Below are 13,703 nucleotides of genomic sequence, written 5' to 3'. Positions count from 1 at the left end.
GGTTCTCCAAAACGTTTATTCAGCCGGCATCCGAAAGCCCCACAACCGCCTCAGCACAACTCGGGGTGAGCACAGGGGAGGCCGCGAGGGCACCGAGGAAGAGGACTGGCGTGGAGAGGCTGGGACTCCCACCCGTACACCGGCCCGGTCCCACGCGGCTGCAGCAGAGATGGGGGCCCTGGGCCCCGCACCCCAGCCGGGGCAGGAGACGCCTCCCGGCCCTCTGACCACCCCCAAGCTGACCTGCTGCTGGAGCCCAGACACCACAGCCGGGCCTGGTGCCCAAGATGCCAGGGAAGCAGCCTGCTCCCTGGGGCGGGTCAGCTGGCCCACGGGGATGTGTGTGGAGGGTGGGGAGGGGGCACTGGGGGGCACTTCCTCCTTCCTGGCAGGCAGAGCACAGCTAAGGGGTGGACAGGCAGGGCAGGGCAGGGCAGGGCAGGACAAGGCAGGACAAGGCAGGGCAGGGCAGGGCAGGGCAGGACAAGGCAGGGCAGGATAGGGCAGGGCAGGGCAGGGCAGGGCATGGCAGGTCAAGGCAGGGCAGGGCAGGGCAGGGCAGGGCATCCGAGTCCCAGGCTGGGACCCTGGGGCCTCCAGTCTCCACTGTGTGGCTGTCAGGGGTTCCAATGGGAGTTTGAGGACTGTGAGGAGAGGGTTGGGGAGAGGGCAGGGGTGAGAGGAGTGGCCTGGTGGGGACTCTGCACAGCAGGGGAGGGGGCCCGGTGGTCACAGGCTCAGCAGGGTGCCCAGGGGCAGTGCCAGACACAGAGGCAGGAGGAGAAGCCCCCCGGGATACAGGGAAATCGCCTGGTTCACCACATCCACCAGCCACTTACTGTAGAGGGCAACGTCAGTGTAGACGCCCGGCACCTCTCTGCGGCCACAGCCGACTCCCCAGCTCACAATCCCCACCTGGACCCAGGTGAGATTCAGCTCACAGAGCAGAGGACCCCCGGAGTCTCCCTGGAGAAAAGCAGACAGACACCGGGTGAAGGAAGTCCCACAGCCCAGGAGCTGCCAGGCCCGGGCCTCCCGCATGGCCTCCTCTGACTGCCAGAGCCAAGGGCTGAGACGCCAAGAGAAGATAGCGAGGGGCTGGGCGGTGGCGCACCTGGTTAAGCGCACGCATCACAGCACACAAAGACCCGGGTTCAAGCCCCTGGTCCCCACCTGCAAGGGGGAAGTTTTCAGAGTGGTGAAGCCAGGCTGCAGGTGTCTCTCTGTCTCTCCCTCTCTAGCTCCCCGCTCCTCTCTCAATTCCTCTCTCTGTCTCTATCCAATAAACAAATATTTTAAAAAAGCAGAGTGATATCCTCTGAGAATATTGTTTTTTAAAAAAATATTTTCTTTTTTAAGTTTTTTAATTATCAGCTTTATTTATTGGATAGAAACAGCCAGAAATTGAGAGGGGAGGGTAAGAGAGAGAGGAAGACAGAGAGGCAGAGAGACACCTGCAGCCCTGCTTCACCACTCACGAAGCTTTCCCCCTGCAGCTGGGGACCAGGGGCTCAAACCTGGGTCCTTTCGCACTGTAACATGTGCGCTCAACCTGGTGCACCACCACCTGGCCCCTCGCCTGAAAATATTCTGATGTGTGTCTTTTCAAACCACAGAGGCTGTTGCATGTTTTTGGAGCTGTGCGTCTGAATGGCAGCCCTACCCTGTCTAATCTGAATGTTGTCTCCATCCCCCAAGGCATGAGCAGCTCCTCCTGCCCTCCCCTCGTGCCCGCCTCAAGCAAAACCCTCCCTGTCCTTTCCCAGCCGCCTCTCTGCGGCCACACTACCAGCCCCTCAGAGTCACTGGCCTCAAGTTCTCGCTCACTCCCGTTCTCACAAGCAGCGGGTAACAGGAGCAGCTGACAACCCCCCCCCCAGACTTCTCCCACCACAGGACCCCAACGTTCTACTTGGGACTGAAAGGTGTTCCCTCCATCACGGAAACAGACCCCCAGCAGACAGTCCCAGCTGGCCCTGGCACTTGGCAAAGCATCCAGCCCACACCCATCCTGACCCCTTGCCCTCCTCTCTGGCTCTGTTCTCACCCACGGCTTCAGCTCTTTCGAACGTTCCTGAAACCCGCAGGTTCCCTCAGGCCCCTGAGCAACTGCGTGTGCTGCTTCCTCTCCCTCCAGTGCACTTCTCTTTTGTTTTTATTTATTTTTGCCTCCAGGGTTCTGCTGAGGCTTGGTGCCTGCTCTACAAATCCACTGCTCCTGGCAACCATTTTTTCCCATTTTATTTGCTAGGACAGAGAGAAATCAAGAGAGGAGGGGAAGACAGACAGGGAGAGAGACACCCGCAGACCTGCTTCACTGCATGACGCATCCCCCCTGCTGGTGGGGAGCGGGGGATTGAACCTGGATCCTGGCACAGGTCCTTGCGCTTAGGACTATGTACGCTTAACCCGGGTGCACCACCACCTGCCCCCTTCTCTTTCCAAGGCACCCAAGGGCTCATCCGTAAGACCCAGCTCTGATGCCCCTCTTCTGAAAGAGTCTGGGGCTCAGCAAAGACTCTGGAGCCAGGAGGCCGCAGGCCCCCCCAGGGAACCTTGACACATGCCACAGACGCTCACACTGTGAGACGTGCATGGCAGCTACAGGGAGGGTGTGGTGTGATTGCCTGATCTGCGTGGGTAAACGCCCACACTGGCCCCATAAGACCCACCTAGAAGGAAGCCACTTAAGGAACTTAGATTATTCACATCACCTGCCCGTAATTCCCACACCCCGGAGGGCCGGGTCCATCAGGCTGAACGCCCACATTCCCACGCCCAAGGACCCAGGTTCAAGCCGCCCCCCCCACCCCGCTCTCTCCACCTGCAGGGGGGAAAGCTTTACGAGCAGTTAAACGGGGCTGCAGGTGTCCCTCTGTCTCTCTCCCTCTCCAGCTCCCCTTTCTCAAGTTCTGTCCTATGTACTAAGTAAATAAACGTCTTAAAAGTCCCCACAGCCTGGCAGAGCCTCCAGGCAGCAGAAGGCTCCTGTTTGAAGGAACAGACCTGGGCAGCTTGGGGATGGGGGCATAAGTAGCTCCCTCACAAACCCCCTTCACTTAGCAAGGGACGAGAGACCCAGAGGCAAGTAGCCCAGGTCCCGACTCCCACACTCAAGGATCTCTGAGAGGGACTCCCGCGAGGCAATGGGAGAGGAGGGCCCGGACCCACCTTGCAGGCATCCTTGCCTTCCTCCTTGTAGCCACAGACCATCCCCTTCACCACTTTGTTGCGCTCGGTGAACAAGGCCTGTTGTATCATGCGGTTGCATCGCTGGTAGTAGATTATATACTGATCGACTTCCTGGAGAACGGGCGAGACCAGGGAGTCGCCTAGAAGCAAGCAAGCACGCTGACTGGACCTGCACACGTGGACAGGAAGCGCCCGACACCCAGACGCCCCCGGGACTGGGACGGCTGTTCCCACAGGGAAACACTGAGGAGCACACCGAGGCCCAAGGCTGACATGGGCAGAGGGGAGAAAGCCGCCAAAGCACGACGGCTAACAGGCCAGCACAGCAAGAGGCGAGTATCTCTGGCCAAGTATCTCTGGCTCCGAGTATTACTGAGATTGGTAACAGCGCGGGTGTCTGGGCTCTGGCTTCACTTAGAGCAGGAGCTGAGGCTCACGGTCAGTGGTGGATGGCTGCTCTTCCTGAAGAAGGAAGGCTGGGTAACCTCACCAACAATGGTGCCCCCTCCAAGGACAGGGACTTCCCTACCCACCCAAGCAGGCCCTTCAAGCTCTGATGGACAGAAAGCTCATCAAATAAGAAACCCACCGTGGAGGGAGTCGGGTGGTAGCACAGTGGGTTAAGTGCACGTGGCGCAAAGCGCAAGGGCCAGTGTAAGGGTCCAGTTCGAGCCCCCGCCTCCCCACCTGCAGGGAAGTCGCTTCACAGGTGGTGAAGCAGGTCTGCAGGTGTTTGTCTTTCTCTCCCCCTCTCTGTCTTCCCCTCCTCTCTCCATTTCTCTCTGTCCTATCCAACAATGACGACATCAGTAACAACAAGAACTACAACAACAATAAAAAATAAGGGCAATAAAAGGGAAAATAAGGAGTTGGGTGGTGCAAAGCGCAAGGACCAGTGTAAGGATCCCGGTTCAAGCCCTTTGCTCCCCACCTGCAGGGGAGTCACTTCACAAGTGGTGAAGCAGGTCTGCAGGTGTCTGTCTTTCCCCGTCTGCCCCTCATCTCTCCATTTCTCTCTGTCCTATCTAACAATAATGATATCAATAACAACAACAACAATAACTACAAAAAAAGGGTAACAAAAGAGAATAAATAAATATTTTTTAAAAGGTAAAATAAATAAACATTTAAAAAATTTAAAAGGAGTCAGGCGGTAACACAGCAGGTTAAGCATACATGGTTCAAAGCACAAGGACCGGCCTAAGGATACCAGATCGAGCCCCCGGCTCCCCACCTGCAGGGGAGTCACTTCACAGGCGGTGAAGCAGGTCTGCAGGTGTCTGTCTCTCTCCCCCCCTCTGTCTTCCCCTCCTCTCTCCATTTCTCTCTGTCCTATCCAACAATGACAACATCAATAACAACAACAATAACAACTACAACAACAATAAAGAGCAAGGGCAACAAAAGGGGAGATAAATAAATAAAGATTTAAAAAATTTAAAAGGAGTTGGGCAGTAGCGCAGCGGGTTAAGTGCAAAGCACAAGGACCGGTGTACGGATTCTGGTTCGAGCCCCCGGCTCCCCACCTGCAGGGGAGTCGCTTCACAGGCGGTGAAGCAGGTCTGCAGGTGTCTGTCTTTCTCTCCCCCTCTCTGTCCTCCCCTCCTCTCTCCATTTCTCTCTGTCCTATCCAACAACGACGACATCAATAACAACAACAATAATAACCACAATAATAAAACAAGGGCAAAAAAAGGGAATAAATAAATATTTTTTAAATTTTTTTTAAAAAGAAACCCACCGTGGACGGAACTCCACAGCATATGGGTCTGTCCCCAGGAACCCGGACGCCTCCCAGACACCCCTCGCCCCAGAACCAGAAGGAGGAGACGTCAGCCGCATACATCTCCTGAGAGCCAACACACTACGGCTCCCGGCAGCTGCAATCAAACCCTCAGACTGAACACAGGAAGAGACTTCCATCGAGTTCTGGGTTCAAGTCAGTCAGAGACCTTCCCCAGGGATGTCCTTCCTCGAGCCGCTGCCGCCGGGCAGTCTGCCTGCCCGCCCCGGGTGCCGACCTGCTGCCCGCTGCAGGGAGAGCTTTGTCCCCTCCTCCCTGATGGGCTCCGGCCTTCCCCTCACCAGATTCTTCTCTCCGGCCCCACCCGGTCACCCAGCACTGGGTGCCGGCTTCCACCCGCAGGGCCTCCATGGGGATGCACACGGGGTGGGTGCTGGCCGTGAAGTTGACGCTCCGGACAAGCTGCAGCAGTGCCAGGTCATGCTGATGATTCCCATCATCGAGAACTTGGGGTGGACGATGACCCTTCGGATGGGGATCACCAGGCTCGTGGCCTCCTCGTAAACACTCAGGCCTCCGATCTTGACGCTGTAGTAGGAGCGGCTGGGAGGGGGGTGAGCAGGCCCGAGTCACAGGCGCACCTCTGCCTCCCGCCCAGCCTCCCTCACCAGCCTCGCCACCACCGTCACCAGAGCCCTCCTTCGCCACTCAAAATCACCTCTGACTGACAGTAAATAGCTAGCAAGCACTGGCTGAAGTAGAACGTGAACTGGAAGTGACATGTTGCAGCAGAGTAAAAGACTCTGGTGGGGGGGGGGGATACAGGTCCAAGAAGGACGACAGAGGACCTAGTGGGGGTGTACTGTTATATAGAAAACTGGGAAATGCTACGCATGTGCAAACTACTGTATTTGCTGTCGAATGTAAAACATTAATTCCCCAGTAAAGAAATTTAAAAAGAGAGAGAGAGAGAAAGAACTGGCTAGTGGGGGGGTGTGCTATTGTGTGGAAAACTGAGAAATGTTATGCATGTACAGACTGTTGTACTTACTATTGACTGTACAACACTAATTCCCCCCAATAAAAGGCCAAAAAAATTAATGTTTGATATAATGCACTAGTAAAATCACCTGATCCTTAAAAAACAAAACAAAAACAAAAAAAACTACTGGCACAGTTCAACAAAATTATAAAAAAAAAAAATGTGGGCCAGGGAGGCTGGGGGGGTGGCTCACATTAGTGCAAAGCACAAATACCTGCACAAGGATCCCGGTTCGAGCCCCTGGCTCCCCACCTGCAGGGGGAGGTCACTTCACGTGCAGTGAAGTAGGTGTCTCTTTCTCCTGCTCTATCTCCCTCTCCCCTCTCAATTTCTCTCTGTCCTATCCAATAAAAAATGAGAATGGCCTCCAGGAGCAGTGGATTCATAGTGCCAGCACTGAGCCCCCAGTGATAATCCTGGAGCAAGAAAAAGTGGGCCAAAGAACTAAAGAGTTTTTGAGAGAAGAGATTACACATGAAGAAATGGTCCACTTCACTTCTCCATTAGAGAAATGCAGGGGGCCGGGCGGTGGCACAGCGGGTTAAGTGCAGGTGGTGCAAAGCGAAAGGATCAGCATAAGGATCCCGGTTCGAGTCCCCGGCTCCCCACCTGCAGGGGAGTCGCTTCACGGGCGGTGAAGCAGGTCTGCAGGTGTCTGTCTTTCTCTCCCCCTCTCTGTCTTCCCCTCCTCTCTCCATTTCTCTCTGTCCTAGCCAACAACAACAACAATGATAACAACAACAATGATAACTTACAACAATAAAACAAAGGCAACAAAAGGGAAAATAAATAAATGTAAAAAAAAAAAAAAAAAGATAAGCAGGGTAGACCCTAGTTAGTCCTTGGATGGGAGAAACCAGAGACAGACAGACAGACACCACAGCACCAGAGCTTCTTCCAGTGTGGTGGAAAGCGGGTTCAAGCCTGGGTCAGGCGCACAGCCAGGCAGGAAGCTGCCCAGGTGAGCTCATATGCCTCTGACTCGGTTTTGCCCACGTGCCGGGCAGCGCAAGTGAGTGGGGCAGGCGACTCAGACTCGCTCAAACCCACGTGTGAGTCTCCCGGCCCCCCCTCACCTTAGAATGCAGTGGGCCGCTGACAGCACCCAGTTCTGCGTGATGAGGGTGCCTCCACACACGTGCCTGTTTCGGATCCTCAGGCTCACCTGCCAGGGCCACTTCCCCTCCTTGGCATCCTGTCCGCCCAGGATCTTCTCAAACACGCGGCCACAGTCTGGGGGTGTCGGAAGCCGCCCTGTCACCCGGGGCACCAGCTGCCTCTTGTACAAAGCAGCCAAGTCTCCTCGGTGATCTCACTCCTCCACCCCCCAGCCCAGACTCCATTCAGACCCTGCCCCCAACACAGCGCCCCCCACCACTCCCAGGATGCAGCGGACACCGAGGCCCCACCACCACCCACCCAGCACCCACTCCCAGGATGCACCCGACACCGAGGCCCCCACCACCACCCACCCCAGCACCCACTCCCAGGATGCACCCGACACCGAGGCCCCACCACCACCCACCCAGCACCACTCCCAGGAGGCACCCGACACCGAGGCCCCACCACCACCCACCCAGCACCCACTCCCAGGATGCACCCGACACCGAGGCCCCACCACCACCCACCCCGCACCCACTCCCAGGATGCACCCGACACCGAGCCCCCACCACCACCCACCCCAGCACCCACTCCCAGGATGCACCCGACACCGAGGCCCCCACCACCACCCACCCCAGCACCCACTCCCAGGATGCACCCGACACCGAGGCCCCCACCACCACCCACCCCAGCACCCACTCCCAGGATGCACCCGACACTGAGCCCCCACCACCACCCACCCCGCACCCACTCCCAGGATGCACCCGACACCGAGCCCCCACCACCATCCACCCCGCACCCACTCCCAGGATGCACCCGACACCGAGGCCCCACCACCACCCACCCCAGCACCCACTCCCAGGATGCACCCGACACCGAGGCCCCCACCACCACCCACCCCAGCACCCACTCCCAGGATGCACCCGACACCGAGCCCCCACCACCATCCACCCAGCACCCACTCCCAGGATGCACCCGACACCGAGCCCCCACCACCATCCACCCAGCACCCACTCCCAGGATGCACCCGACACTGAGCCCCCACCCACCCCGCACCCAGCACCCACTCCCAGGATGCACCCGACACCGAGGCCCCACCACCACCCACCCCGCACCCACTCCCAGGAGGCACCCGACACCGAGCCCCCACCACCATCCACCCAGCACCCACTCCCAGGATGCACCCGACACCGAGGCCCCACCACCACCCACCCAGCACCCACTCCCAGGATGCACCCGACACCGAGCCCCCACCCACCATCCACCCCGCACCCACTCCCAGGAGGCACCCGACACCGAGGCCCCACCACCACCCACCCCAGCACCCACTCCCAGGAGGCACCCGACACCGAGGCCCCACCACCATCCACCCAGCACCCACTCCCAGGATGCACCCGACACCGAGCCCCCACCCACCATCCACCCCGCACCCACTCCCAGGAGGCAGCAGGTGCATTCTCCCCCCGCCCCTCCACCCAGCACCCACCCTGGACGCACCCGGCCGAGCCCCCACCCCCAAGCCGATGGCCACCTGGACTAAATGCCAATAAATTGGGGTCGATCGCAGGCCCGCTGGAGCCGGGAGCTCGCGAGGAACGAGGGGTCGCGGTGAGGGTCCCGGGGGTCGCGGTGAGGGTCCCGGGGGTCGCGGTGAGGGTCCCGGGGGTCGCGGTGAGGGTCCCGGGGGTCGTCCCTGGGTCCGCGGGGAGCCCCCCCGAGGGGCTGGCAGGGGCCGAGGGTCCCGTGGCCGGGTCCTGCCCACCCGCGACGCGCAGCCGGGACGCCAGGAGCAGCAGCGGGAGCAGCAGCCGGAGCAGGAGGCCCAGGGGGCGGCGGGGGCCCGGGGACGCCATGGGCTCGGCCTGTGCTGGCGGCCTCGCACAGCGCCCGCTGGCGGCCGGAGGGGAGGGGCGGGGAGGGGAGAGGAGGGGAGGGGACAAGAAGGAGAGAGGAGGGGAGGGGAGGGGAGAGGACAAGGAGGAGAGAGGAGGGGAGGGGACAAGGAGGGGAGGGGAGAGGAGGGGAGGGGAGAGGACAAGGAGGGGAGAGGAGGGGAGGGGACAAGGAGGGGAGGGGAGAGGAGGGGAGGGGAGAGGACAAGGAGGGGAGAGGAGGGGAGGGGACAAGGAGGGGAGGGGAGAGGAGGGGAGGGGAGAGGACAAGGAGGGGAGAGGAGGGGAGGGGACAAGGAGGGGAGGGGAGAGGACAAGGAGGGTAGAGGAGGGGAGGGGACAAGGAGGGGAGAGGAGGGGAGGGGACAAGGAGGGGAGGGGAGAGGAGGGGAGGGGAGAGGACAAGGAGGGGAGAGGAGGGGAGGGGACAAGGAGGGGAGGGGAGAGGACAAGGAGGGTAGAGGAGGGGAGGGGACAAGGAGGGGAGAGGAGGGGAGGGGACAAGGAGGGGAGGGGAGAGGAGGGGAGGGGAGAGGACAAGGAGGGGAGAGGAGGGGAGGGGACAAGGAGGGGAGGGGAGAGGACAAGGAGGGTAGAGGAGGGGAGGGGACAAGGAGGGGAGAGGAGGGGAGGGGACAAGGAGGGGAGGGGAGAGGACAAGGAGGGTAGAGGAGGGGAGGGGACAAGGAGGGGAGAGGAGGGGAGGGGACAAGGAGGGGAGGGGAGAGGACAAGGAGGGTAGAGGAGGGGAGGGGACAAGGAGGGTAGAGGAGGGGAGGGGACAAGGAGGGGAGGGGAGAGGACAAGGAGGGTAGAGGAGGGGAGGGGACAAGGAGGGGAGAGGAGGGGAGGGGACAAGGAGGGGAGGGGAGAGGAGGGGAGGGGAGAGGACAAGGAGGGGAGAGGAGGGGAGGGGACAAGGAGGGGAGGGGAGAGGACAAGGAGGGTAGAGGAGGGGAGGGGACAAGGAGGGGAGAGGAGGGGAGGGGACAAGGAGGGGAGGGGAGAGGAGGGGAGGGGAGAGGACAAGGAGGGGAGAGGAGGGGAGGGGACAAGGAGGGGAGAGGAGGGGAGGGGACAAGGAGGGGAGGGGAGAGGACAAGGAGGGTAGAGGAGGGGAGGGGACAAGGAGGGGAGAGGAGGGGAGGGGACAAGGAGGGGAGGGGAGAGGACAAGGAGGGTAGAGGAGGGGAGGGGACAAGAAGGGTAGAGGAGGGGAGGGGACAAGGAGGGGAGGGGAGGAGAGAAGGAGGGGAGGAGAGAGGAGGGGAGGAGAGAGGAGGGGAGGGGAGGGGAGGGGACAAGGAGGGGAGGGGAGGAGAGGGGAGGGGAGGGGACAAAGAGAGGAGGGGAGGGGAGGGGAGGAGGGGAGGGGAGAGGAGGGGAGGGGACAAGGAGGGGAGGGGAGGAGAGGAGGGGAGAGAGAGGAGGGGAGGGGAGGGGACAAGGAGGGGAGGAGAGGAGGGGAGGAGAGAGGAGGGGAGGGGAGGGGACAAGGAGGGGAGGGGAGGAGAGAAGGAGGGGAAGGGAGAGGAGGGGAGGGGAGGGGACAAGGAGGGGAGGGGAGAAGAGGGGAGGGGAGGGGACAAAGAGAGGAGGGGAGGGGAGGGGAGAAGGAGGGGAGGGGAGGGGACAAGGAGGGGAGGGGAGGGGAGAGGAGGGGAGGGGAGGGGAGGAAGGGAGGAGGGCGAGGGGACAAGGAGGGAAGGGGGGAAGGAAGAGAGGAGAGGGGAGGAAGGGAGGAGGGGGAAGGGGGAGGGGAGGGTACAGTGCAGGGAGGGGAGGAGAGGGGAGGGGAGGGGAAATAAAGGGAGGAAGAGAGGGGAGGAGGGGAAGAGAAGGGAGGGGAGAGACCAGAGTGGAGGGGAGAGGAGGGGCTGTCCTCAGGGCACAGAGGCGGCGGCGGTGGGCAAGGACCCGGGTTCAAGCCGCTGTCGCACCTGCAGGGGAGCTTGGGGAGTGGTGAAGCAGGGCTGCGGGCGTCTCTCTGCGATGTGAGGCTAAAGGCAGGGGACATGTTCCACTGGGGCTCGGGGCCTGCACTACGAATCCACTGCTCCCGGGGACCACTTTTACCCTTGTTGTTGTTATTATTATTATTATTATTGCTGTCAATTGTTGTTGCATAGGACAGAGAGAAATGGAGAGAGGAGGGGAGAGAAAGACAGACACCTGCAGACCTGCTTCACCGCCTGTGAAGCGACTCCCCTGCAGGTGGTGAGCCGGGGGCTCGAACCGGGATCCTTCTCTCCTGAAGCAGGACTGCAGGTGTCTATCTCTCCCCCTCTCTTTCTCCCCATTCCCTCTCAATTTCTGGCTGTCTTTATCCATTTTTATTGTCTCTCTGTGATGTGAGCCTATTTCAGTTTTCTCTCTCTCTCTCTCTTCCCCCTCCCCTCCAATTGCTCACTGTCTATCCAACAATAAATAAATAAAATTAGACTCAGGTCTCACTCTTAACTGTCTACCCAGAAGGAAGGGATTAGGGTTCTTCTTTAAAAAAAAATAAAAACTGCCCTTAATGGTGACCTCCCAATTGAGGGTTTGCACTTAAAGCAGGTGATCCCTGCCGTCTTTGTACTGCAGGGGGTCGCCTCACAGGCAGTGAAGCAGGTCTGCAGGTGTCTGTCTTTCTCTCCCCCTCTCTGTCTTCCCCTCCTCTCTCCATTTCTCTCTGTCCTATCCAACAACGAACGACATCAACAATAACAATAATAACCACAACAAAGCTACAACAACAAGGGCAACAAAAGGGCGGGAAATGGCCTCCAGGAGCAGTGGATTCATGGTACAGGCACTGAGCCCCAAAAATAACCCTGGAGGCAAATTTTTTTTAATTTAATAAAAAAAGGCCTCCAAGAACAGTGGATTTGTGGTGCAGTCACCGAGCCCCAGCAAAAACCCTGGAGGCAAAAAAAATTAATTAATTAATTAATTAATTTTTTAAAAAAATAAAGAGGAAATATGGACAAGGATGCCAGAAAATAAAAGTCAAGAAAGAAATAGACCTTATATAGGGTTACCTCACCCAGTTGGTACACAAACAAATGGTCAAACAGGGAGTGGGCAGCAATCGGGGTCCAAATGCTCTGCAGTGTATTATTATCTAATATGTCAGCTTTGAAAAAAAAAAAACTGAAGGATGAATATGGGGTGATCTCAATCACAGGTAGAAGTTGAAAAACAAGATCAGAACAGAAAGCACTAAGCAGAACCAAAGTAACAGACTCTGGGGTGGTGGTGGCGGGCAGGATCCAGGTCCCGGAGCAGGAGGGCAGAGGACCTAGCGGGGGTTGCATTTTTAAGTGGAAAACTGGGAAATGTTACGCATGCACAAAGTATTGTATTTACTGTCGATTGTAAACCATTAATCCCCCAGTAAAGAAAAAAATTATGTTCATTTGTTGACATTGTAGACAAATACTTCAAAATAGCTATTTCAAGTATGCTCAAAGAAGTTTCCCACATATTCTCAAACGATGCAAAAAAGTTGACAAAATTTAACACACTGTCATGAATAGTCAGTAAACTAGGAACAGAAAGAAATTTCTTCAAAATAATGGAGCCATAAGTGAAAAATAGGGCTCATACTCAATGAGGAAAGACTAACAGCTTTTCCCTAAGGTCAGGAACCAGACAAAGATGCCTAATTTCACCACTGCTATTCAGCACAGTACTGAAAGCTGTGACTAGGGCGACAAGGCAAGAAAATGAACTCAAGTCATCCGAATTGGGAGGGAGAAGCAACATTATCTGCTCACAGATGACATGAGATCATGTATAGAAAAGCCCAGGGCTGGTGAAAGGGCTCAGTCGGATAGTACTCAGCTTTGCCATGTGTGCAACCCAGGTTCAAGCCCAGCCCTACCACACTGAAGGAAGCTGAAGCTGCAGTAGGAGGAGGAAGAAGAGGAAGAGAAGGAGGAAGAGCAGGAGGCAGTAGCGGCCTGGTGGAGATAATAAATGAGGGGGCCGGGTGGTGGCATGCCTGGTTGAGCGCACATGTTATAGTGAGCCAGGATGTGGGTTCAAGCTCCCGGTCCCCACCTGCAAGGGGAAAGCTTTGCGAATGGTGAAGCAGGGCTGCAGGTGTCTCTCTGTCTCTCTGACTCTTTCCCTTTTTTTTTTTTTTTTTTTGCCTCCAGGGTTATTTCTGGGGCTCGGGGCCTGTACCATGAATCCACTGCTCCTGGAGGCCACTTCCCGCCCTTTTGTTGCCCTTGTTGTTGTAGCCTTGTTGTGGCTATTATTGTTATTGTCGATGTACTTCGTTGTTGGATAGGACAGAGAGACATGGAGAGAGGAGGGAAAGACAGAGAGGGGGAGAGAAAGACAGACACCTGCAGACCTGCTTCACCGCCTGTGAAGCGACTCCCCTGCAGGTGGGGAGCCCGGGCTCAAACCGGGATCCTTACGCCGGTCCTTGCGCTTTGCGCCAAGTGCGCTTAACCCGCTGCGCCACGGCCCGACCCCCGACTCTTTCCCTTCTTATCACTTCCTTCGCATCTCAATTTCTGGCGGTCTCTATCCAATAAATAAGTAAAGATAAGAAAAATAAACCTTAAAAGAGAGAGAGACATTAAGTGAGTTCAGAGAAAATATAAATCAGAGCCAGGCAGTGGCGCACCTGTTTAAGCGCACATTTTACAGTTCACAAGGACCCAGGTTCAAGCCCCAGGTCCCCACCTGCATGGGGAAGCTTCACAATTGGTGAAACAGGGCTGCAGGTGTC

General features: G+C 57.8%; 1 pseudogene; it reads right to left on the bottom strand.

Moving 5' to 3' along the window:
• LOC132542103 (putative serine protease 42) lies at nucleotides 1-8,944 on the bottom strand (annotated as a pseudogene).
• Between the last annotated feature and the right edge of the window lie 4,759 nt (nucleotides 8,945-13,703).

Source organism: Erinaceus europaeus, chromosome 12 (assembly GCF_950295315.1).
Source record: "Erinaceus europaeus chromosome 12, mEriEur2.1, whole genome shotgun sequence".
Lineage (NCBI taxonomy): Eukaryota > Metazoa > Chordata > Mammalia > Eulipotyphla > Erinaceidae > Erinaceus > Erinaceus europaeus.
The sequence above is the reverse complement of the archived record's forward strand: the minus strand, read 5'-3'. Positions and strand labels throughout refer to the sequence as shown.